The sequence below is a fragment of the Euprymna scolopes genome, chromosome 20 (assembly GCF_053919585.1).
Source record: "Euprymna scolopes isolate OS-2025 chromosome 20, ASM5391958v1, whole genome shotgun sequence".
Lineage (NCBI taxonomy): Eukaryota > Metazoa > Mollusca > Cephalopoda > Sepiida > Sepiolidae > Euprymna > Euprymna scolopes.
Window position 1 is genome coordinate 105,443,307 of NC_136501.1, and position 27,579 is coordinate 105,470,885.

At 31.9% G+C, this 27,579-nt stretch overlaps 1 long non-coding RNA gene across 1 annotated transcript in view; it reads right to left on the reverse strand.

Moving 5' to 3' along the window:
* Positions 1 to 20,801: 20,801 nt before the first annotated feature.
* The window catches only part of LOC145241558 (uncharacterized), a 63,815-nt gene continuing 57,037 nt past the window's right edge, over positions 20,802 to 27,579 (reverse strand). Inside the window, exon 2 of the long non-coding RNA XR_013862582.1 lies at positions 20,802 to 23,055. This is a non-coding gene — a long non-coding RNA (uncharacterized LOC145241558). The remainder of the gene's footprint in view (positions 23,056 to 27,579) is intronic.

Below are 27,579 nucleotides of genomic sequence, written 5' to 3' on the forward strand. Positions count from 1 at the left end.
TTTGTGACAATATAAGTAGAACGGTGGTTGATCGTTATTAAATCCCGAGCAACGTTTGATCGCAATTCTAGTGTATCTATGTCTATCTCTCTCTCTCTCCATATTTTCAAACTATCTCTTTCGAAATTCTAAGTCGCAGGGCGTGAAATGATTGATTTTTTCTGGACCGTAGTATTTATTATTATTATTATTATTATTATTATTATTATTCATCTTCGATTTTTTTTAAGTTTTAATCAGTTCATATGTGCATTACGTTGGTTAAGTGGTAACGGCACCAGCTTTGAATGCTACAGTTTTGATTTCGTTTCAATTCTAACTAATCACATTCAAATAATTTTGTTTTACTTTTGAAATCACGATTCTATAATAATATATAAGAAATCATGACAGCTTTTAAGAGAATTTCGCGGACGGACAAAGCCTCCCCCTCCACACTAGGATGTATAAATAAAAGGTAAACTGAAAAAAAGTAAATTGACTAAATGTAAAGAAATAATGGTTTAGTCAAATGACATATTTTAGCGTATGGCATCTGTTTTTAATGGAATTTGAATGAATGTAATTAATATGGCGAACGCTCACGCTTTCTTAGATTTTTTTTCATTAGTTAAATATATTTTGAAATATGCAGTAATTTTGTGAGTGTGTTTTCTTTAATGGAAAAATGATAATTTTTTTTTTCAATAATTACGAATATGTGGAATAAATGTAAGCGGCCTTATGCAAAATATTGAATATATTTTGTGATTCATTTCGTAGCGCTAACATGAGGCGCACATTTCATGGAGAGCAATCTTGTATTTTCTCCTAAGCATTTTATTTGCTCTTTTACTGCACTTTTAAAACTGTTTTAAGTAGTAGCGAAACATCAATATCTTCTTTAATGAAACGGTCAATATCTTTGTTTTAATCTCCATTTCCTATTTTAATTTTGTTGCAACTGCTTGAGCTAGGGGGGGGGGGACTTCTCGACTCAACCCTGGTTGCTAATACTTGTTTTACTTGTGTCATGGCTACAGTGCAACTCTCAGAGGAAATAAAGGTTTACACCATTACTTAGCTATTCCCGGTTGGCGAATGAATGGATTAAGCAGCTTTTCTTTGTAATGTTTGCCTGTCCGCTAGTATGTACATTTATTTTTTTTTTATTTTATTAATTTCTCATTGTCTACGACTTCTTATTTGATCTTGGAAGTTGTCTTCTATAAATAAAAGTGCTGTCACCGGTCGCAACCTGAAGTTTTAAACTGGATGGTTTTAGGAGACAGAACACGCTGTTTTATATGAGAATTTGGTCATGAATTACTTCTGATAAGAAGCAGTCTCATTGCATATTCGTATGGAGGACGGTGTCTAATAGGCATTCAGTTTTTCTGCCAGATTGATAAATAAAATGCGAACTAATATGCCGAGTTTCGTGGTGATGTTGCTGAATAATAGCCTAATGAAAATGAAGCCGTATTGCCAAACATGAACATCAAGTATGCATGACTTAAATCCAAGCGACCAGTCGCGAAGAAAAGGATTTAAGAATCAACGATAGACAAAATAAATGACTTACTTTTTCCCTTCGTCAAGGTTATCGAAATGTAAGCTTCATCTTGAATCTAGTTGACACCAATATTCTTCTAATTGGTTGCCTATGTGTGTGCAATGGATCTATACTTATTGTATATTCGGACATGCAGGATATGTTCCTTGATCGGTGTACAATGAACGATAAAGTGCGAATACATGAATACATCCAAATAATATTGATATAACCATGATATATATATATATATATATATATATATATATATATATATATATATATATTTGTAGTCATCGACATAGAATACTGTTTCGTTGTGTCACAACTCATCAGTGCCGCTAGACTAGCATCTCTTCCAAGCAAAGGATTGAACCTAGAACCGTCGTGCTGACAGTCGCCAGTTCTCCCACTCGACCATGGAATCGACGCCCGTAAACAACTCGTCAGAATGTCTATTTAAATAGACACCCGCCACCACTTTTATAGTGCTTAAATCGCCTGTTCGTAAACAAACAAACAACGAGCTTCGCATTTTCAGCCAATTAAGTAGCGGGTGAGATTGTTTACGACAGAGCTCAACCTAAAGAGGGGGGCTTAAATATAGATTTTAATATTATATTAAAATGTCAGGCCATGTCATATGCTACTGGCGCCATGTAATCCAGTACTACCTGCCTAATGGTCGGGTCATCGGCGACTTACCTGCTTCCCCCATCAGAGTTGTTTGGTGAGGAGGGCGGCTAGTCTCTCTGAAGGATTAAAAACAAGACCTTCCATAGAGCGAATGAACCGTTTTTCTGGGTCAACGGCCAACTAGCACCGTGTATATTTGTGTGTGTGTGCGTGTGTGTTGGGGTGGAAAGGGCTCCCGTAAGACATGGTTCAGGCAACCTTTCTAGGAGAGGCAAATGTCTGATATAAAAAAACAAAGCGGGAGACCAGTGCCCGCATTAACCTTGTCTGCAGTTTAATTTGTTGCTGGCTATCTTCCTCTTGCTTGTTGTTGGATCTCAACATTTTGAACCGAGGGAGAGAGACTTAGCTGTCGTACAAAGCTAAGACTCTGTAACGTCTTTGTATAGATACTCCCTCAGGCATTTGGGTTCATGGACTTTAAGTGTCTGAGGGAGTGGCACTCGTTTGACAAGACGTTGCAATCATATATATATATATATATATATATATATATATATATATATATATATAATCCAAACAGTGTAGTGTTTGAATGATATACTTTAGTGGCAGGTTGATTATTTTAGAACTGCTTTTAAGCTTCGCCACTTTCACTATTTTGTCGACTATATTTCAAACAAGTATTACAGTTTAAAGATCTACTTAGCTATATTGTAAAAAAAAAATCAATTTTTGTTCAGTAAAATAAAACATGAATTTACTAGTGTTCAAAATCGAAAAAAAAATCGTAGGGAGTTAACCGCCGTTTTTTTATGACTGCTTTTCCTAGACACCAAGTTGCTACAGCGACTACTTTTGCTACCAATTCACTACTGTCACGAAAAGAGAAATAACAAATGAAACAGAGAGATCGAAAGAATGAAAGGGAGTGTATTGGGGGATTTTATTTGAAAGCAGACGAGTACTGTACATTTCCATGACATATGTGTATGTTATATTAATAAGATTGAAATTAAACAATTGAATTTACTGGAAGCCTGCAAAAATCAGATTACAATAGATAAATGCGAGCATGAAAAGTGATATGGTTAAGCTTAAAAATGGAAAAGTAATCGACTAGTTATTAAAACTGGAAAGGAATTGACAAGATATTCTAGTAAAAATAGAAATCAATTTATAACTTTAAATATAGCAGCAGTAAGAATTTATTATATGTTATCAATTGAACTTAAATAAATTCTTATTGCTGCAATATTTTAAGTTATAAATGTAATATAGTTTTTTACTAGACTATCTTGTTCTTTTTTCCAGTTTTAGTAAATTGTCCTGTACGTTTCCATGTTTAAGATTAACCATATTACATTTCCTGATCGCATTTCTACTGTTATATATATATATATATATATATATATATATATATATATACATATATGAGAGAGAGATAATACTCACAATGCACTATAAAAATTCAGACTTCTCTTGTTAAATGGCACGATATCGAAATACAACGATATTTTTAAATCGGACGTCTACAACCATCCACCAGCGGTTCAGTCAGTCAAATAATATCCTGCTTCAACTCAATTAACAGGTGTTTTCTTTTCATTAGAACACCCCCTGAGATTCTTAGGTTCGTTCAAACAAAAGTGAGAACACATACCTGTTTGGCATACGTTTATACGTAGTTTATATTGTTGAGATACTATCTGCCAATAGAGTGATTATCGAAGAATAGACACAATCTATCTTAATTAATTACTCACTAGGAGGTCGAGGCTTGCCACACATATTTATTCGGGGTTTCATTTGTAAACCAAATAGATGTTTTCGTTTATGCAGAGTTAATAAATTATTATTATTATTATTATTATTATTATTATTATTATAGGGCAAATTCACTATTGATTATAACATTCTTCCTGAAATATAGCAATTATATTCCAAAGATTTAATCAATATAATTTACTCACCCTCAAGATACCAAAAAGTACATTTTCAGTCATATTTAATACCATTTGACATAAGTTGATATGCTTCTCTACCTTTCAAAATAAACGTAATTAAAAGTATAAATGTATATTTGCGATTGCTTTGGTGTAAAATGTTTAGACGATTTATGTTTGCGATTTCCATTTTTTTTTTCAGTTTTGACGGTTATTTTACTGAGTAAAAAAACAAATCAAATGTTCTTCAAAAGGTCCATATAAATTAAGTTTAACGTGTTTAGATCAAGAAATTGACCGAGTTGATTGGTAAGTACTGTTCAGCACATAGAGACACACATTATATATATACATATATATATATATATTACACATACAAAGAGAATTATGAAAATACTATTCCGATGAAATCTAGATAAAAAAGCAACAAACTAAGTGATGTGTTCATCAACGTTTGAATTTATTTCAAGATATATAATTCTAATCGACACATGAACGTATATTTGCGCATGCGTAGAGAAAGACTTTTGATAATCTTCCGCCTGCCAATTTCTATTTTTTTAAAAATTTTGAACCGTTAAAGTTATTTTTACCGACTAAAAATTAAATTGATTGCGACTACTGACCTAAATCCCAAACATATCAAGTTGGAGTGTGTAGACCTAAATTAAATTAGTAATTTCATAAGGGCCCCTTCGCAGAAAGAAAACATTATACATATTAGCAGACCTGGCGGTGTTGCTAGGTCGTAAAATACGCTTAAATACGATAAGTTATTAATTGAGATTTCGCATGTATTATTCTGATGCTAATTTTCTATCAGTTGTCGCATTATACCCGACTGCGAAAACCAGTCGTAAAATACGACTTAATATTATATTATATTTACCACTGAAATTAATACGTAAAGAGTATTCTATGCTTTATTTATTGATTAATATATAGACGATAATGGCGGTGTGTGGGGGGAACACCCGGTTTAGACCTGTCGAAAAAAACGCTTAAATATGATATTTTAATTCTCCAGATTTCGTTATATTTTTATACAGTTGTGATTTCCAAAGTAAAAAAGAAATATTTGGGTGCCGTCAGCTAGTATCGAAAACGAATGCTAAACTGTGGCGCCCAAAGCTGTTGGCGTTACCACTGTACCAAGGTGACACGTACATAAACTGATTAAAAATTTAAAATAAACTAAGATAAATGTACTAAATTTATAACGATTTTTTTTTCAGTTTTGACCCTTAAAAATATTTTAACTGGTTAAAGACCCATAAGAAACGGTTTGCAAAAAAAAAATAAATAAAAAAAACAACATTTTAGTCCCTGCTACTTTTAGTTTCGGAGGAGATAGAGTTTGAAATTATAAAAACAGACATATAGACGTTAATATATTATATTTCAAAAGATCAAATAAACGTCTCGTGTGCCCGCAGCTATAATCAATACCGAGACCTGTAGCTCATATGTCTTAGTCGCTACCGTTTGGGCGATCGTCAGTTTGATAAAACGACATTTTAATTTAGTCAACAAGCATGGTGGAATGTATATTTTCGTATATGTACCATTTTAGATAAACTTATGCTTGCTTATTTATTTATTTTTCATATTCACCCTTTAGCCACGGTGTTACTGACGAAAGACAAAATCAAAATTGCTTCACACATAAATCTTTTTTTATTCATACAGGTTCTAGTATGTAAATCAAAATTGGCATGTGTGTTTGCCAGGGCCGGTTCCCTAGACAAAAATATAAAAACTTACACACAATCACGTACATATGTGTTCAACACTGAGCCGAGATTACTCCGATAACACATTTTAGATTGATCTACATTCTTGTGTCCTATCAAAATAACCTTAATTGTAACTATCAACGAAAACAATAGGATTAAATTCAAGGTCGAGTAATTAGAATTGCGTGACGCAAAATAGAGTGCAATAAAATAGTTTAAATATTTACATTTCTAGAATGTTGGTTGATGTGTGTTTTAAGACGGCGACAACATGAAAACCAGGTAAGCAGAAAAGAGCCGAGAGTCGCCCAGCATGAGTAACAAATTCCGCCTTCGCCTGATGTACAGACACACACAAACACTCTTAAGGCTAAACACTGTTGTTCTTTTGTCGCTCACTTTTCAATGACCAACAATGAATAAAAATAACATCTATTTTGTTAGTCTTGATTTTGTGAACAACGACAAAACAATTATCAGGTATGTATAAGTTCGATTTTTTTAATAAAACAAACTATATATATTTGGTAAAACTGGTAATTAGTAAAAACCTGAAGAGAGTGCTCAATATTATTGCAGAGTAAATATGCGATTTATTTTTTTTATTAATAAAAAAATAAAACATATATATATATATATATATATATATATATATATATATATATATATGAAAGAGGGCGTGAGATACGTACCCACAAAGAGGAGAGACGCCTTTCTAGGATTTAAAAACCTTACTTTTTAAGCATTTACAATTATTTATAACATCTATTGCAGTTATTTTCAAAGAAAAAGCAAAAAAATAACCAGATGTACATTTGGAATTTTAGTTTTATTACAGATCTTAACATTTTCCTACGTCTTAACTCGGATATTCTATTTTTATACTGTCACTAAAATTACAAAACTACTTAACCATTTAGTTGCAAACGTTTATTGATAATCCTCAATTTGTTTTCACTGTCGTAATCAGATGCCACGACTGAAATGACGTATTTTTTCATTACCTTGTCTCTGTATGCTTTCTTGATTCAGTTTTCATTTCTATGACAAGCAAGGGATACTATCAATTGCGAATAAGAAAATTTCAGTGCATAAAGATTTTGTGAGATTGGAGATATCTATAACCGTAACTTATTTCCAAAAAGAGGGGGGATATAACTTATGAGAAGTATTTTGAATCAATTCACCCCCATAGGGGCATTCTATAATTTCTGAAATGGACACAATGTTTAACAAGCGAGAACGGAGGTGCGCGGCTGTACAACTCAAGCTCTCTACCGATACAACTGATATAATCAAGACAATTGCTAGCACGGAAACAATGCAAATCAGGGCGTTTCAAAGTTGGAGAGGCGTGCCTTGGGCGATGATAAGTTTTCGGCGACGGTTATGATTTTGCTGTGGTTTCCTGTGAGGACCACATCATGCAAAATCACATCTTCGAGGGCAGCTTAAAATTCAACACCAAAAAGATGCTGGATATGCTGAAGAGTGAGATGATCCCTTGGTGTAATCAGGTGACTGCTGGCAGACGCTGATTGTGAGAGCAGGACTCAGGGTCGGCCTACAAGTCCAAAGAGATGCAGGTTGGCTTCAGCAAGTAAGCTACGACTCTGTATCCTTCTTTCACTGCACCTCTTCCGCTTATCTGATCCCGGTAGACTACTTAGCTTGGTAATACGTCAAGGACATCACTAACATGTCCTTCTACAACAGTAAATGGGGGCTGATCCTCGAAATCCGCCGAATATTCGCCGAACATTCGCCGGCGCATGAGAAAAAGGCATACTCCTAGTTCCGAATCCGAATCAAGGCGATGATTGAGGCTTAAGGCGGCGTCACTTAGTAGATGTCAGCTCTACAACCTAATCATTACCTAAGGTTAGATCGAATATTTTATCGTTTCACTCTGTATTTACTGTTAATTTGAGTGGCATGTGGATAGGAGTTTAAGTTTATCGGTTAAATATTTGCACAAACATGCATACATCTGTTTGTTTATATAGATTACACCTTCGAAAACAGGTTTAGAATCCTTTTTCTTTTCGAATTTTTCAGGTTATTCATTAACTGTGCATTTGCTTCCTAGTTCTATTGGCAGACAACTTTGTAAGAATTGATATTTGTTTAATATTCGAGGGTTTAATGCTGACACAAATAAAGGAAAACCTTATATTTAAGCGAGTTGATATACGAACCAAAGCAGATAACTTTAAAAAACCCCATTAAAACTGCACATTTTCGTATGCGTATTTATTTTAAAAACCATTAAAACTGCACATCTTCGTATGCGTATTTATTTTTCAAATTATAGTTTACATATACATGAATAAAAAAATATATGCTTAATGTACCGTTTAATATACATTTTGATTATGTCAAATTAATATTAAACAATCACGCGTTTGTTTATTTTCAATGATTACAGGCAAACAACCGCTCATTATTTTAGGCTTAAACGTCTTTATTATTGCTTAATAATAATCAGTTGTTCTATTTAAATGCGAGTTTCGCAAGAAACTTATCCCGTATTTATTTTATGAAGGGTGTTGCAAATAATCTGAAAATCTGTTATTCTGGTAATCGAGAATTACAAATTCCACTCATATACTCTTATGTGATACATTATATGTTCTAGTGTAAGATTAAATATTTTTTGTATCTTTGGTAAAAAAAGTGTAACATCTCAAATGGACGCAGATGACGTTGCTGTAATTACTAATTTTTTAATTCCACTAGTCATCAAATCTAACATAATAAATGAACTTAAATATTATTTACATGTATGTGATTAGTGTTGTCATTCAATATGTTTAGGCGTGCTAGTCAAAATCCGGAATCTGAAGGAGGTATAGTGTAATGTTGCGGACCTTTGGCTGTGAACATAGCGATGTATCTTAACTCTGGCAGGCAGGACCACGGGTAAAATTCTTCTTCTTCTTCTTATTATTATTATTATTATACTTCTTCTTATTATTATTATTATTAACATTACATGATTTGAGGGACGGCGGATCGCTGGATCGATAATATGTGAAAAATTCCAATTACATTTAGAAAATACGCTTGACAACCTAATAATAAAATAGAAAAGATAAAGAATGTGATTTTTAGAATTATAAACAAGAAGGAGCATATAATTTTCGGCGTGGATAAACAAATAGTCAGATTTATGTTACGTCAGCTGATGAGATGTAGATGTTCGTATATACTTCAGGTATGTGTTGTGTTATTTACAGCTGTTAAAAAGAACTGTTTGTCTACAACCGTTTCGATACGTTCGTCCAATCGTTTCCAGTTTGAACTATTGCTTAAATATTAAAATGCAGACACTAGAATATCAATTATATAATACGATGTATATACATACACGCATTTACACGTGCACGAATATACAGATAAAATACCCCCCCACTATTCAACATGTACGTCGTTATGAAACATTATTATACACCCACAAGCTAACAATACACCGACACTATTTAGTCCACAGAGACTTCATCCATTATCGATCCATCAGTCCTGACTGTGTAAACGTCTTAAATAATTCGCAATTGTATTTTGATCATCAGTAAAATCAAGGATTACACCATCATAGTCTAGAAGAATGTCACTTACAACTGAATGTTACAGTTACTCCACGGACCCGAGCGGATAATTTTATTTATTTTAAGGAAAACAGTTTTAATTTAAGTATAGAATAGCATTTTAATAGAGTGATGAATTCTTCATAATTACGACATGATCTTTGTTTTTTTTGTGACTTTGCATAGTGTACTGAATTTGAGGTTTGCTTACATAAGAATACATGTCCAATACTTGCTTTCTATACATTTCGTTATTCCAGTAATGAGGCTAGAGAACACTTGTACTGGTTCAATGGATTAACAGCTAGCGGGCTGGGCACCCGACTTTGCCCGGTCGTAAAATAAGCTTGAATATGATAATTTATCAAGATTCAGTATATTTTATTATTATTATTATTAAAGAGTCATGATTTCAAAAGTAAATATATATATATATATATATATATATATATATATTAGATGTAATCAGCTAGAATCGAAACCGAATGCAAAACTAGTTTCAAAGCTGGTAACGTCCCTACTGTACCGATGTTACACGCATATGAACTGATAAAAATTAACAGATAACTGTACAAAGGTTAAGATTTTCTCAAGTTTGATCTTCATTTGAAACCTTATAAACTATTTTAACCGAATAAGAGCCATAAAAGAACGGTCCATAAAAAAACCTATCTTTTGAGGCCCCTAGCGCTGCTCTCCACTTTTATAAGAGATAGAGTTTGAAAACACGGTGGCACACACCGAGTTTTATACATTAAGTTATATCCAGTATCTCACCAGACCTTGCGAGAGAACATTCGCGCCATGTTTCAAACGAAAGAAGTCATATCGACCATATAATCGTGTAGATTATTATAACGCTAATACAGATGGAAATGTCTGAATAAAAAATCTTTCCCGCTTACGAATGTGGCAGTGCTAATTAACTTTATGTACTGCTATTTGAAAGTATTAATATTGACCAGGATCAAATATAAAAATTGACGAAATTCAATCAAAGTAAAATATAATTTTTGAACTATATATACAAATGCATAGTAATGATCGGTAAGTGAAACATCAATATATGCAACTTTTGCTATGAAAGGTATCTGTTTTTTATACATATATATCATAATCCTGAGGTGAATAGGATAAATCAACCGTGTGGTCTATTTTCTTGATATGTGCTAAAAACAATATTATTTCGAATTAGATTATACATTCATTAATCACTTGATCTTTGGGCAGATTCGCCTAAATCGAAAAAAATCTTAACTGTATTCTTTATTCAAGCAAGTTATTGTTCTGAAAATTTATCGGTTTTTTTTCTGGATGAAATTAAAACAAAAATACTATATATAGCTATAAAGAATTAAAAACACCGGTTCAGTGTGTCTGTATTTTTAATCATTGTTATGTCTCTTAAAAAAAACATTTAAAAAATTACAACAATATTGTATATTCGCTTTTTAAAAGAATACAGGCGAGGGAGCTCATGACTGACTTCGAATGAAACTGTAGATGTAACATGTGTAGCCAATGACATTCATAAAAAAAAGAAAAATTATAAAATATTCACTCTAATTTCTTGAGCATTATTTGATAAACATGATTACATTGGGCTTGCTTAGATAATTGATTGAAAGTACGAATAAATATAATCAGTTTTTTTTATTATTTGTGATGCATAATTTACTAAAGTTTTTATTCAAATATTCTATTGAGAATATATTTGATTACTTGCATATATAACGATGAAGCGGGAATTATTATTTTGTTTTTCTTAACAAGGGATAAAAAATATAAGATGGAGAACATATTTATCATGTAAACAGTTGAGCATTGTGTTGATCATCGGTTCTTGGTAGATTATCAACTTTAAGCCTGGTCAGTACAGGAGCTGTATGTAGGAAAACGTCGATATCTTGCCATAATTTCTACATTCAGTCTCAAGAGGCAATTGCTTACCCTTTGTAAGTGTAGCTGCGCACTTAACCGCGAGGCAAGGGTTACGAAATCACCAACCCCACGACTCCTTTATCGGCATTGCTTGAGTTTAGTAGCAAGAAGTAAATGAGGACTAAACAATGCCGATGTAAGCGAAGAAACTATAACGCACCTGAAATTCCCAAACGTTCAATTATTATTGTACTGACCAGGCTCACCGTTGCTTAACTTCGAATTGATATAACGGGAACCTGTGTGTATATGTGATTATGACGTATATAGCACAGATGGCAAAAACAAATAGTCACCTCCCCTGAACATGATATAAATCCGACAGAGAAGTGCTTGTAATTCAATGACATTTTATTCGAGCCAAGAATGGATGCCGCTTCCATGCATACAGCAGAGGAATATGCTTAAAAAAAATACAGAAGAGTAAATAATCATACACTCACACACACACATGAATAGACCGGTATTGCGCGCCGTTATATACATTATAAGGTGATATTTTTATTAATGCAGATTGCGTATTTATTATTAAATTAGCCCGGGTGCCCGGTGTTGCCCGGCGGTTTAGAGGTGTATGTTGAGCAAAAAAAAAAATGCTAGTAGGCAGACAGGCTCGACTCCTTGACGGGAAGACGGAAAAGAAAGTGGAGGTGTGTGCAAGGGTGTTGGTTGAGCTAATAAATAAGTAAATAAATAAAAAGAAAATTGCAGGCGCAAAAAAAAAAGTGGTAGCAGGCAGGCAGGCTCGAACCCGTGTCGCGACGGAAGAAAAAGTGGAAAAAAAGAAAACGTGATGTCCTGTTGCGCTCATCGCTTAACCGGAAGTGACGTAGGTTTAAATTAAGCTAGCCAATCGAAAATAGGCGATTACTTTCGAAAAAAGCGACCCCTCCCTGTAGAAACGTGTCCAGCTGAGGGTGAAGGAATTAATGTTTTTGGTCAATTTCTTGATATTTTTGTCCGAACGATCGAGCCTCATTACAATACAGATCTCGTGAAAATCCGTCGCCACTGTAGAAAAATTTTTGCGAGACACACACACACACACACATATATATATATATATATATATATATATATATATATATATATATATAACGGAGTTCATTTATATTTTATATTGGATCTTATATACTGTAAATATTTAAAAAGTAAAAAAAAAATAAATAAAATAATGACTCGTGGGCCACCAGCGACAATCGAACCAAAAACGTTTAGCTTACGATTTACTTTTCTATTAGACGTTAATGCCTGAGCTATGAAGACATGTTTGCTACAAGGCTAAAAAACATGTTTTCTACAAGGCTAAATATTAAAACATGAACCAATAGCTATTATGCTATGCATGCATATTCGTTCCACCTTTATTTGACAAAGTCCTTTTTTGTAGGTTTCACAATTTTGCAACGATTTCTCCAGGAGAAAACCAAAATATAGTTTTGTATGGTTTAAAATAACCTAAATATGAAGTTTCATGTCTGTAAAGCACAAACTGACGGAGGAGTTTGGTATGAATATTTTTTAAACACATAAATATACGTATACATGAATATGTATAAAAGATGTGTGTGTTTATTGTAAGCTTTTTACACCAATATTACGAAGGTCTAAATCATGTAAAATATCTGCATGGATATAATGGCACGTGATAATTAACTGAAGATGCTCATTCACTAAGAAAACCGAAAATAATAGGGAATTAATTAAAATGTTTAAAAGAATATGCAAATTACTTAGATTCTTTTTTTTATAGATTAATGCAATGGCACGGCTCATGTGATACACAATTGTATCTTCTTTTTAAATTAATAGAAAAACGGGGTTTTACATACGAATATAAATCCACACAAAACAACTAGATTTCTATGAGAACCGATATAAGAAATAGCAGTATAGCTGCATTCGAAGGTCCAAACAGGTATTTTTCCTGCAAAACAGCGTTTCCAGCATGTAACACTTTCGGTATATTTCTTAGAGAACGGATTCGTTGTGCATGCTGCTTTGTAAATATACTGTTATTATTTTAATTTATACTCTGTTGTTATGTTTGGCATACATTGAGCTTCGAAAAAAAATCGTTATACAAAAAGAGTGAAATATTAAAAACACAATTTACAAAACAACACACATATATATGTATATATATATATATATATATATATAATGTGTGTTGTTTGGTAATATATATATATTTGGCAAAACTGGTAATTAGTAAAAACCCGAAGAGAGTGCTCAATACTATTGAAGAGCCAGTATGTGTTTTACTATTTTTATTACCGTTTTGTCTGTTTGGTTACATATGTTTTTCGGATTCACGATCTAACAGCCTCGTCAAATAACAGATAAAACGCTAATAAAAAATAAAAAAAACACACACACATTATATATATATATATATATATATATATTATACACGAGCAAACAGTTAATAAAACATGTTAAAACACTTTGAAATGAGTTAAAAATATATTAAATCTGAAAGGGAAACACTAGATAAGTGGATATGCCTTAGTCCGCGGAGTTTCGAAGAAATACTTTCCTTCTCATCAGAGGGTAGGAATTTGCAGAATGCGGCATCGGATTTTGCATGCAAAAGTATTTGATGAAACACCAAGTAAGTCAAAGAACTTACTAGATAACAAAAAAAGTGAAGCAGAGGGAATATGGTGAAGAAAAAGGTGATTACACGTGAATGGATAGTCTGGTGGAAGACAAATAATCCAGTGACGGTAAACTCCAAATATATAACTTCAAGAAAGTTGATTGAATTTCCATTTGCACAAGTAAAATCCAAGGACATTCCGCAATTATTAGATTATATATATATATATATATATATATATATAGATATGTGATAGAGATATAGATAGATAGATATTGATAGATAGATAGACCAAATGTGCTCCTATTAGAAAGTTAATTGAATTTCCATTCGCACAAGTAAAATCCAAGGATATTCCGTAATTGGAAGATTATATATATATATATATATATATATATATATATATATATATATATATATATATATATATATATTAGATATATAGATAGATAGAGAGATAGATAGATAGAGAGATAGATAGATAGAGAGATAGATAGATAGGTAGATAGACCAAATGTGCTCCTATTAGATCATCAAAGCTAAGCATGGTTTACGTAGTAGAATGCGGAAGTGCATAAATGCGTGACCATTTTGGAATCTCAGCTGCTGCATTTGCTTTTCTCGCATCTCGGTATTGATCCCAGTCATTATTGGGCATTTCCTTTCTACTAAATCCAAGCGGTACCGATACACTAGAAGTGTGGTTGGTTATTGCTCCACACTTGTCTTGAAATTGCAGGTGCAGATCCATTTAGAAATATGCCCATTGTCTTTTGAAACTAAACGACGGCATATATATATATATATATATATATATATATATATATATATATATTATATATATATATACACACACGTTTTATTTTTTATTACCGTATCTTTCTGTTAAGTTACATTATTGTTTCCGCTACCCTGCCGTTTTTTGCCCGTCTGTAGCTTCCTCAGACTTTTACAGAAATGTTCTCTGTAAAAGTCTGAGGAAGCTACAGACGGCCAATAAAAAAAAACGGCCGGGTAGCGGAAACAATATTGTAACTTAACAGAAAGATACGGTAATAAAAATAAAACGCATATTTGCTCTACAACAGTACTGGGCACTCTCTTCAGTTTTTATTAATTACCATTGCTACTATATATATATATATATATATATATATATATGCATACATACAGATTAGCTTTTAAACATGAAAAAACTGATTAAAAGTTATACTTTATAAGAGACAAAATGAACTCAACTGAAATGCATTAATTGAAAGGGTAAGAAATGAAGATCCTATTCAGGGTCTATTAAGAAAACTGAACAGTGCGATAGCGAAAGTTGATGTCGTAAAATAGAAGGAATTAAACCTATACGCTGATATTCTAAAGTGGCAAGGCCGCAAAAAAATAAAAAAATAAAAAAAATAAGAGACCGGGAGTGGTAGGAGGAGGAGTACTCACAGTTGTATTTAGATTATCGACATTAATAATAGTCGTAATGAAATTTACCATGCAAAGAAGATCCCTGCACATCTCTGCATATGTATCACACTAATGCGCGCGCGCACACACACGCGCGCACGTATCTCGTATACACGTCTTCTTATTAGAACATGTGATTCCGAAACAGATTATATGATGACATCTTCATATCCTGAGGACATGAAAAGGTCTTTCATGTCCCTTAAAATCAATACGGGTTATCCTCAAAGTGTTCTAAAGGAAAGGTTACAGCTTCAGAAGCTTGACACGGAAACAGCGGAAATAAGTGATATATATATATATATATATATACGTATATATATTAAATTAATTTATACAAACAAACGGCTACATACGTGCATACATGTCTCTGTAATTTGCAGCTTAAGAGAAATCACGCCATCAGGTCAAGGATATAGATCAATCACGTAATCAGGCCAAGGAAAGCGATATTCTTGGCCTGATGACGAGATTTCTCTGAAATAGGGAAATTACGGAAACACGTATCACATACGTAGTCGTTGTTTTTTTTTCTTTTAATATGAATGAATTTAATATGCTCTGTTAAATCATTGAGCACTTTCTTTGTAGACACATGTTTCCGTTGATGCACTAAGAAAGAAAATCAAACTTCCACTGTGTGTTTCTTCAGTTATATTTCGCTTTTTATTCATACCAACCCTTTCATTTAGGATTTAATTACAGAGCATAAAAGAAATAGATTGCAAATGTCTATATTACAAAATTTCAAGAGGGCAACCAACTTACCGTTCATTCCTTTAAGTAAGGGGAAATGGCCAACTATTGGCAGCATCTGTTTCGTGTTTTGTAGCGCAATTATTCGTTTAATTATTAAGCCAGTAAATGTTTTAATTTAGCTCTTAACTCATCAGTGAAAGCGCTTATCAATTTATAAAAAATAAAATCATGTGGGAATAATGATAAAATACGTTTGTCATATATATATATATATATATATATATATATATATATATACATACTAGCAAAAGTACGCGTCGTTGACTGAGTTCAAAAACAGCCTAAAGAAAATGGACTCTGATTTGTCAAAGTATGATACGTTATGAAAAGAAAGGGTTGTAAAGAGATATCAAAACCAAAGCAAAATATGATAAAAGTAAAAATAAAATAGATAAACCCCATAATTTATTATACCATACCTGTTCACACTGAAACACTTATCACAATATTCTGTGGATCTATATTAAAAAAAAACCTTGTTAAACTTAGTGACATATTTCCATTCTATGGAATTCAGTTGCGAACGAATACACCAAAATTTTATTATACCATATTTCTTCAAATTGAAACAAAATTATCAAAGTATACTTACGCAGATGGATATGAAAAGTCTTTACTAAAGTGTGTCCCTATTTCAATTCCATGGATGCCAGGCGCGAACGCAGACCCCCCCTAATTTTATTATACCATCCCTATTTAAGTTAAACCATACTTATCAAATGCTTCTTATGTACATCTATATAAGAAACACTTGTAAATGTTTTTTAATTTTTTTTTTATTTCCATACTTTGTGGACCAGGCGCGAACGCAGACCCCACAGTTTTAATGAACCACCGTTCTGCCAGATCAACATACCCATTCCTGTGTCTGGATACGTCTTCTATCATTATATGTAATCAGTTGTTTAAAATAGTCAACCATATAGGAGCCTATTCGTAACCAGACACACACACATTCAGTTTATATATATATATATATATATATATATATATATATATATATATATATACATACACGAATGAAATAGATAACAAGTCTGCATTCCCTATTTCAAGATATTGTATATCTTAACGTGATTTTCTTTAAAAATGTGCAATCCTTGACAGTAACTACTTCGAAGCGTAGAATCATTCATTAAATTATTGTGTCATTTTTTTATAATTAAAGACTCCTGATGAGTTAAGGGCAGAATGAATTCAAAAATGTGCATAATCTCATGAAGTATTCTGCGATAGGAAACGGGTGATGTCAAGAATTGAACATTAAAGCATGTATAAATAAACGCTAATTTTTGCAACATCTTATAATTTAAAAGAAAGACCTTTTGGTCATGTATTTCTGTTGCTGCATTACACTTTATAAATTAAAGCATTGTTATAAATAAAAGATGAAATCATTATATGAGTATATTTTTCGCATATATATACACGCTTCCAAACTGCTAGGCAGAGGTTTATAAAATATTACAATTTTACTTCATGTATCGTGCAGTGTTCCGAGATTTTGTATCTGAAGGTCTTCGACGTATAAACATAATCGAACAAAATAAGATCAAAAGTAGGTTCTATAAAAGACAATAAAGGCTACAATGTGTTCTGAACAAAAAGACGTTTTTTTTTTCTGTTTCTGACGAACCGCAATAGATCCCCCACGTAAGTAATTTTTCTTTAATAATAAATGGGCGATCACCAATTTCCAAAAAAATAAAAAGATGGGAGTGGAAAACATTCGTATTGACATTTTCAATTCCGGTCAACGTCGATTCTCCTAAATAGAGCGGGTGTGTGTGTGTGTATGTATATATATATATATATATATATATATATATATATATATATATATTACATACACACACATAAATGTGTCTCTGCGCGCGAACACATAGGCGTATATGTATATAAACGACAACAGATACAAAATCTATGCATAGAGGCATATACGTGTTTTAACATATATACATTAAAGAAGAATGCACGCATACACACACACACACATATATACGTATATTAATTGTAATCTGTTAATGCTATATGTGTCCATATATATATATATATACAAATATTAGAAATACGTACATATGTAGCTTCATTTAATATATATATATATATATATATATATATATATATATATATATATAGTCTTTGAAGTTTTTAACCTTAAAAGTGTACAAAAATTTTAAAAAATTATCATTCGTTAGAAAACCATCTAGTGGGTAAGTCATTTAATCACCCGCAATCACTGCATCAACTCGCTCTCGAATTTACTATAGTACTAATAATTTATTTTTTAAGGGATATACAGTTGTTTACCATGAAACACTGTTTGGGGATTTCTAATCTCTCTCTCATATATATATATATATATATATATATATATATATATATATATATATATATGAGAGAGAGATTAGAAATACGTATATATTTAGCATTATTTAATATATGTGTGTGGGGGGAGCATTGCGTTTATTCGGATATCAAGGCAGATGGTGTTAATTACAAAATATTCTCCTTTTGTAAAAAGTTTTCTCATTTTTTAACACTTTTTCCGAATGCATAACATCAATTTCAACTCAATCTTTAAAAAAAAAATGGAAACACGACGATTATAATAATGCTAAGTTAATAAATACATAATTACAAACATATTGTAATTTGGCACAAATTCCGACTATAAAAACAAAATACGATTATTGTTTATGACAAATGTATTTACATACTCCATAAGTGAAATGTGTTTATACATACATGAATATAAAACATTATATGAATGTGTCTATATTTACACATTTGTAAATACTGTGAATACACTTGCATATATATGTGTGTGTGTGTGTGATTGTGTATATAAAAAAATTCATATAAGTAGATACACAAACATAATCTATATATCGTACACATATGCACGTTACGCACGGATGAGAAATAACGTATATTATTTATATATTTTGATTATATTGAAAGGGTTGATCGTATGAAGGAAAAAGCTTAAATACAAATTACTGTAAAAACTATAGATTACTTATTCAAAAGACCTACAAAGATTTTTCGTGTTGCCAAAGATGTGTTTTTTTAACTATACAATCCGTGACAATTAAAGCAAGATACGTCATAGAGTTAATCATTCTTATACTATATAAACGTATATACACGCGTATAGCTCTATATGTTGACATTATCGTAAACGTAAACCTAATTAAGGTGAATAGTATGCACATACACAGAGACGCACACACACACACACACATATGTGTGTGTGTATATATATATATATATATATATATATATATGTGTGTGTGTGTGGGGGGTGTGTGATTAAATTAAAAATAATTAACTCGAGTCAGGTTCTTTTAAAAAGGGTATATTATGTGAAACTGCATTACTGTACAAACCGATATGACAGTAGTAAAGTTGTTGACACTCGCTGCAAATCTGGTCTTGCAAGTTCGATTTCAGTTGGTTCTAGAGAAACACCTGAATCTAAACACCTCGCGTTGGGTCAACTCTTGGGATTGAGGGATTAAGTAAAATTTTTATATATATATATATATATATATATATATATATATATATATAAAGTTTACGTGCGTGTGTGTGTATTTTACTTTTTCCTTCAATATGTAAATATATATTGGTTTTAAAATTATAAAAGCCGCTCCCCATATGGTGGTACAAAATTTGTTAAAGGGAAACTTATTCTCAACTTGCATTTAGGTAATATGACTTCCGTAAATAATTTACTTCATTCAAAACGTATCGCAAAAACGAAAACAATTAAAACACACAAACACACACATTATATATATATATATATATATATATATATATATATATGCGTGTGTGTGCGCGCATACAGAACAAAGACATTATTAGACATTTGTTTGTGACATTTAACACTTAACTATAAAGCAAGCTTAATGCTTTGACCGTGACATAAGCAATTTTTAGATCGCGGGTCTGGAAATAAACAGTACACATGACATTTATAATCGTGCGGTATTGTTTTTTTTTGTCATTTTATTTTCAGTAAGTGACAAACTAATCGATTACTAAAACGAAAGAAATTATACAAATACATTTTGGAAGAAAATGGTTGGATTTGACTTACCTATACGCACCAATTCTGGAATACTTCGAACACATTGTATCAGAGTTAATCCTATGACGAAATATGTGGCCAGCCTTTTTCTGTGTTTTGAAGTCATCATACATATAAGAGGTGAAAGGGCTATCCGTGGGTTTTAAAAAAACAAGGGAGATGGGCGCCGTTGTCTGTTGAATCCGTTTTTTTCTTTGGCAATTTCTCTTTGTTTTTTTTTTTAAATATTATTTGTAAAGAGAAATGGTGAGTAACCTGCTAGATAGGTTGATTAGCAAGAAAGATCGATAGACCGAGAGATTGGTTTTGTATGAGGAATACAGAGGGGAGGGAAAACGTACGGGATTGGAAGGCAGAAACATATATGTAGGTATATATGCATACAATTTTTTATATGTATGGATATGTGTTAGTGTTTGTGTCGTGTGTGTGGGTAAATTTCGAGGGTACAAGGGAATGGTGAATACAGGATTAATGGTTCGCGGTAAAGAAATGTATTTTCTAAGTTTTTTTTTTTTTTTTTTTTTACAAGTAAGAACAAAGAAGTGGGGTTAGAACGGGACACCAATTTTAAGAAAAAAACGAAAATGGATTCGAGACAAAAATGCTCTTGGGCACAACAACTCAAATGAATTTCAGCAGATGATATTTTTCAACTACTGCATTTATTATTGTGTAATTAATATTTTTGTTTGTATGATTGTGTTTTTGTTGTTGTTTTTTTTAATTCTTTTTGACACTCCCTAGTAAATATTTTTGACTTAATAAAAAAATATAAAATTTAGATTTGTTTTTTTTTATAGTTGGAAGGGGGTTATTTAATATAAACCAATAATAGATGTGCCTAAATTTTTTAATCCAGCATTTAATAAAAAATATTAAATAGAGTTATAAAAATACACAATCTTCAAAAGTTAAAGAGAATTAATTATCTATATAAAGATATATAATCAATAACTTATTTAGCAAAGCTATTTAACAAAATTCAGGACGTGTATCGGTATTTCTATATGACAATTGATACTCATACTATTGTTTTTCATACGTTTAGTAAAGATATGATTGAAGTGCAGAATAGCATGCTACTAGTAGATTTTATGAGTTTTAGTTTCAATGTTAACATGTTAACATAACTATATAAATATATATATGTGTATATATAAATGTGTCTGCGCGTGTGTTGTATATATACTGCGATAAAAGTGAATATCGTTTAAAGATGTTTTCCTTAGTTTTTTGTGTAGTAGGCTTGTATTAGTGTTACTTTAAAAGTGAAAGTGTAGAATTTTAGCGGGTAAGTGGTACATTGATTTTATGTGGTAATGATTTAGACATATATAAATATATATTTATTTCAGAAAGAGATGTAAAAATCTATATAAATATACGCGTGTTTGTTTGTGGGTGTGTGTGTGTGTCTGGGTATCTTTTAATTATGGTGTCGGTGATGATGATAATATCCAGCAGTAGTTTACGACGAGAGAGAAAGAGACGGAGAGAAAGGGTGGATAGACAGAAATGAGGGAGAAATGTGAACGAGACGAAAATTGAGAAAATGAGGAGAGAAGAACACAAAAAAAAAGAAAAAGAAAAAAAAAACGTATAACGAGGCTGTTGTTAAGGAGGTGTAGGCTAGCTGCAAATCAGGGAAGTGTGCAAGAAGAGAGACAAGACGAAAGAAGCTGACCACGGAGAATAACGCCCGCAATCGAGTCAGAGTGGCAAGATGTGTAAGATGATTATATATATATATATATGTATATATATATATATATATATATATAAATACAAAATAAGTAAACAGAGCAGTTATAAAATAGAGATAATAGACATAGAAAGAGGGGTGCTGGTAGGGATATTAACAATAGAAACTGTTGATTTAAGAAAATAAAGACGTTGTTAGAAAATTAAATCGTATAAAAATGTGGGAGTATAGCGGCGACAGAAACGGGGGGAAAAAAAGACGATCACAACGGTTTTAGCAATGATAACCAAAACAACAAAAAACACCAGGGAGAGTGATGGCGATGCCGGCAAGTGCGAGAAAGATGAAGAGAATCGCAGTAGTGATAGTTAACAATCGGCAACGACAGCGACGTCGGGGGCGGCGATAGAAAGGAGGGAGTCGAAAAGGGGGCAGATCGATAACTGGAGTGTAGAGGAGGGATAGAAGAGGAAGGCAGATAAGGGGAAAAAGAGAGGCGGTTGTAAGGAGCGCGTCGAAAATAGGGAATGGAAGAAATACGGGCTCGAGCAAGGCATGTGGATGGATTGTGGTCCCGTAATGTCAGTGCCTTCGGTTCTCCTTCGATTTCATGTTGACGGAACGCGAAGGCCAGCATGGAGAAATTAAAATCCGAAAGGTCCGCTCTTTGGCTTTTTTTTTTGTATACAAGCGATGTTATTTCATTTTTATTTATTCATCTCTGTGTTGTTGCTTTTTGCATGTAAGATACGGTTATTAGCTGGACACACGTGAGAATAATAGACTTATTATTAGACTTTTTTTGCAACGATTGATTTTAAGATATATAGTATAATAATATAATCCAGGCGTATTTAGTATTTATTTCTTTGCAAGAGAGCGCGATGTTGGTCGGTAGTTGTAGTAACTCCAGTTCTTCGTCGGTATTTGGTCCGAATAAGGTTGTTTATGTCGTGCAGTCCACCAAGGTGACTGTCCTAGAACAAATTTTGTAAGCTCCTACTCTTCCACGAGCTAGAGTTCCCTGTCCGCATGTTGATCAAATCCTGAAAGAATGAAACAGAAAACGGAATATATATATATATAAGTACAAATGTCTTCTGATATGTGCATCAGCGGCATACTATCTAAGACTGAGACAAAAACAAACTGCTGGCGTGAATCGAATGTGCGTGTGTTTACGAAACGAAGTAGCGCGCCGCGCCGCTAACAATTAAAATAGAATATAGGAAAAGCAAATACAATCCTTAGATTTTTGATGAGATCAAAGCGGTGTATATGTTCTGATACTACACTTACACTTTTCTGTAATTGGTCAGTGACGGAAAATCTATCCAGAAAGACAATATATATATATATATATATATATATATATATATATATATATTCAATAAAGAGACCATTTTGGAATGCTTAATTTTCCACAGATCAAAAGCTAATATCGTGTTTATCATTGCCCTTGTAGGGAGAAGAGTAAATTCAAAAAATCGTTTTATCCAAGTTCGCAGTCTTTTTCAATCGATAAAAATGTAGTAACTGTTGAGTTCTGGAATATAATGAGGAACTGTCCTAGATTTCGTTAATTATCATCATCCCAATATAAAGTCCTACAATCTCGTGGTGCTGTACTTAGTCTAACTCCAAAAATCACTATATTTTATTTTCCTATGAGAGAAAAAACATGCTATCTATTTACTTGTGTCTCCATTACCCTAGTTCATATTTTAGTGTTTTTTTTTTAAATATCAATAACCATATATATTCCAACGCATTATATATATATATATATATATATATATATATATATATATATATATATATATATATATATATATATGGGGAGAGATTTGTAAAGGCATTTCGATTACTTAGTATTTCCCTTACGTTCCATGCATCTTGTATACACAATCACACACACACACACATATATAATATATATATATATATATATATATATATATATACCATACATACACGCACATATATAGAGAGAGGGAGACGCACATATACACATGTATAAACACATAAATATATATATACGCATGTACATATACACATATTCGTATATACATTATATATATATATATATATATATATATATATATATATATATACACACATTCATATTTGTACATATATGTATATACATACAAATATATTTACAGACATGTATATAGAAATATATTCATACAAACACGCATATATATATATATATATATTACACACACACCAATAAATATATTTGTAATATGCAAGTTTCAACTGTGATTTTATTTAAAATCCATGTATCTCAAATCACAGTAATCTGCGAAAATAATTGGGCTATGTTTTATAAAGACCATCAACGTTATTAGATCAAGATAAACCAACCACCACACAAGTTGCCATTTATCTATATCTAACGCAATGTTTGTCATTGCCATTTTTCGTTGTTTTTGCATAGCATAAGGAGGAATATTTCTCTGCATTTGAAAAAGCGATCTATATCTAAACCGAGTTAAATTATAATACGAAATGTTATGTGGTTTCAAAGTATGAACATGATTAACAGTTTTTATAATAACGAACCTATTCAAGTGTTGCACATCCCTTCTAGAAATCAATATCAATATTAAGTTTACATACACACACACATATGTATGCGTCTATGTTTGTGTAGGTGCATATTATATATATATATATATATATATATATATATATATACATATACTAGCAAAATTACCCGTCATTGACTCGGTTCAAAAACAGCCTACAGAAAATGGACTCTGATTTATGATAGTATGATCGGTATGAAAAGGAAGGGTTGTAAAGGGATAGCTTCGAATTTGGTGGTATCAAAACAAAAGCAAAATATGATGAAAGTAAAAATAAAACAGATAAACCCCATAATTTAATATACCCTACCTCTTCACACTGAAACACTTATCACAATATTCTGTGGAGCTATATTAAAAAAAAAAAAAAAAAAAACTTGTTTAATTTTGTGACATATTTCCATTCTATGGAGGTCAGGCGCGAACGAACACCCCATAATTTTATTATACCGTATTTCTTCAAACTGAAACATAATTATCAAATTATACTTACGCAGATAGATATGATACGTCTTTATTACAGTTTTTGCCTATTTCCATTCTATAGAGGCTAGGCGCGAACGCAGACCCCACAATTTTATTATAACATCCCTATTTAAGTTAAAATATACTCATCAAATATTTTATTTCCATACTGTGGACAAGGCGCGAACGTAGATCGAACAATTTTAATGAACTACCGTTCTGCCAGATGAAACACACCCATTACTGTATTTCGATACATCTTCTATAATTATATGTAATCAGTTTTTAAAATAGCCAACCATATAAGAGCCTTTTTGTGACCAGACAGACACACATACAGACATTCAGATTTATATTATAGATATATGCATGTTTGTTTGTGTATGTGTGTGTATATATATGCGTGTATATTTGTGCATGTACATATATATGCGTGTATATTTGTGCATGTACATATATATGCGTGTATATACTTGTGCATATCTATATATATATGCGTGTATATACTTGTGCATATCTATATATATATATATATATATATATATGCGGGTATATTTGCGCGGTGTGTATATATAGGCGGATATATTTGTGAGGTGTGTATATATAGGCGGGTATATTTGTGAGGTGTGTATATAGAGGCGGGTATATTTTTGAGATGAGTATATAGAGGCGGGTATATTTTTGAGATGAGTATATAGAGGCGGGTATATTTTTGAGATGAGTATATAGAGACGGGTATATTTGTGAGGTGCGTATATATAGGCGGATATATTTGTGAGGTGTGTATATATAGACGAGTATATTTGTGCGTGTGTTATATATGTATATATATATATGAGGGTATGTTTGTGCCTATGTATATATGCGTGCATATTTTTTGGCGTGTGTATATATGCGTGAATATTTGTGCGTGTGTGCATATCTGCGTATGTATATATATATATATATATATACGTACATGTTTGTGTGTATATATATACGTACATGTTTGTGTGTGTGTATATATATACGTACATGTTTGTGTGTGTATATATATACAAACGTACATGTTTGTGTGTATATATGTATATATGTATACGTACATGTTTGTGTGTGTGTATATATACGTACGTACATGTTTGTGTGTGTATATATATATACGTACATGTTTGTGTGTATATATATATACGTACATGTTTGTGTGTGCATGTATATATATACGTACATGTTTGTGTGTGCATGTATATATATATACGTACATGTTAGTGTGTGCATGTATATATATATACGTACATGTTAGTGTGTGCATGGATATATATACGTACATGTTAGTGTGTGCATGGATATATATACGTACATGTTAGTGTGTGCATGGATATATATACGTACATGTTAGTGTGTGCATGGATATATATACGTACATGTTTGTGTGTGCATGGATATATATACGTACATGTTTGTGTGTGCATGTATATATATACGTACATGTTTGTGTGTGCATGTATATATATACGTACATGTTTGTGTGTGTATGTATATATATACGTACATGTTTGTGTGTGTATGTATATATATACGTACATGTTTGTGTGTGTATGTATATATATACGTACCTGTTTGTGTGTGTATATATATATACGTACCTGTTTGTGTGTGTATATATATACGTACCAGTTTGTGTGTGTATATATATATACGTACCTGTTTGTGTGTGTATATATACGTACCTGTTTGTGTGTGTATATATACGTACCTGTTTGTGTGTGTATATATACGTACCTGTTTGTGTGTGTATATATATACGTACCTGTTTGTGTGTATATATATACGTACATGTTTGTGTGTATATATATACGTACCTGTTTGTGTGTGTATATATACGTACCTGTTTGTGTGTGTATATATACGTACCTGTTTGTGTGTGTATATATATACGTACCTGTTTGTGTGTGTGTGTATATATATACGTACCTGTTTGTGTGTGTATATATATACGTACCTGTTTGTGTGTGTATATATATACGTACCTGTTTGTGTGTGTATATATATACGTACCTGTTTGTGTGTGTATATATATACGTACCTGTTTGTGTGTGTATATATACGTACCTGTTTGTGTGTGTATATATATACGTACCTGTTTGTGTGTGTATATATATACGTACCTGTTTGTGTGTGTATATATATACGTACCTGTTTGTGTGTATATATACACGTACCTGTTTGTATGTGTGTATATATATATATATATATACGTACCTGTTTGTGTGTGTATACATATACGTCCATGTTTGTGTGTATATATATATACGTACATGTTTGTGTGTGTATATATATACGTACATGTTTGTGTGTGTATATATACGTACATGTTTGTGTGTATATATATACGTACATGTTTGTGTGTGTATATATATATATATACGTACATGTTTGTGTGTATATATATATATATATATATACGTACATGTTTGTGTGTGTATATGTATATACGTACATGTTTGGGTGTGTGTGTATATATATATATATATA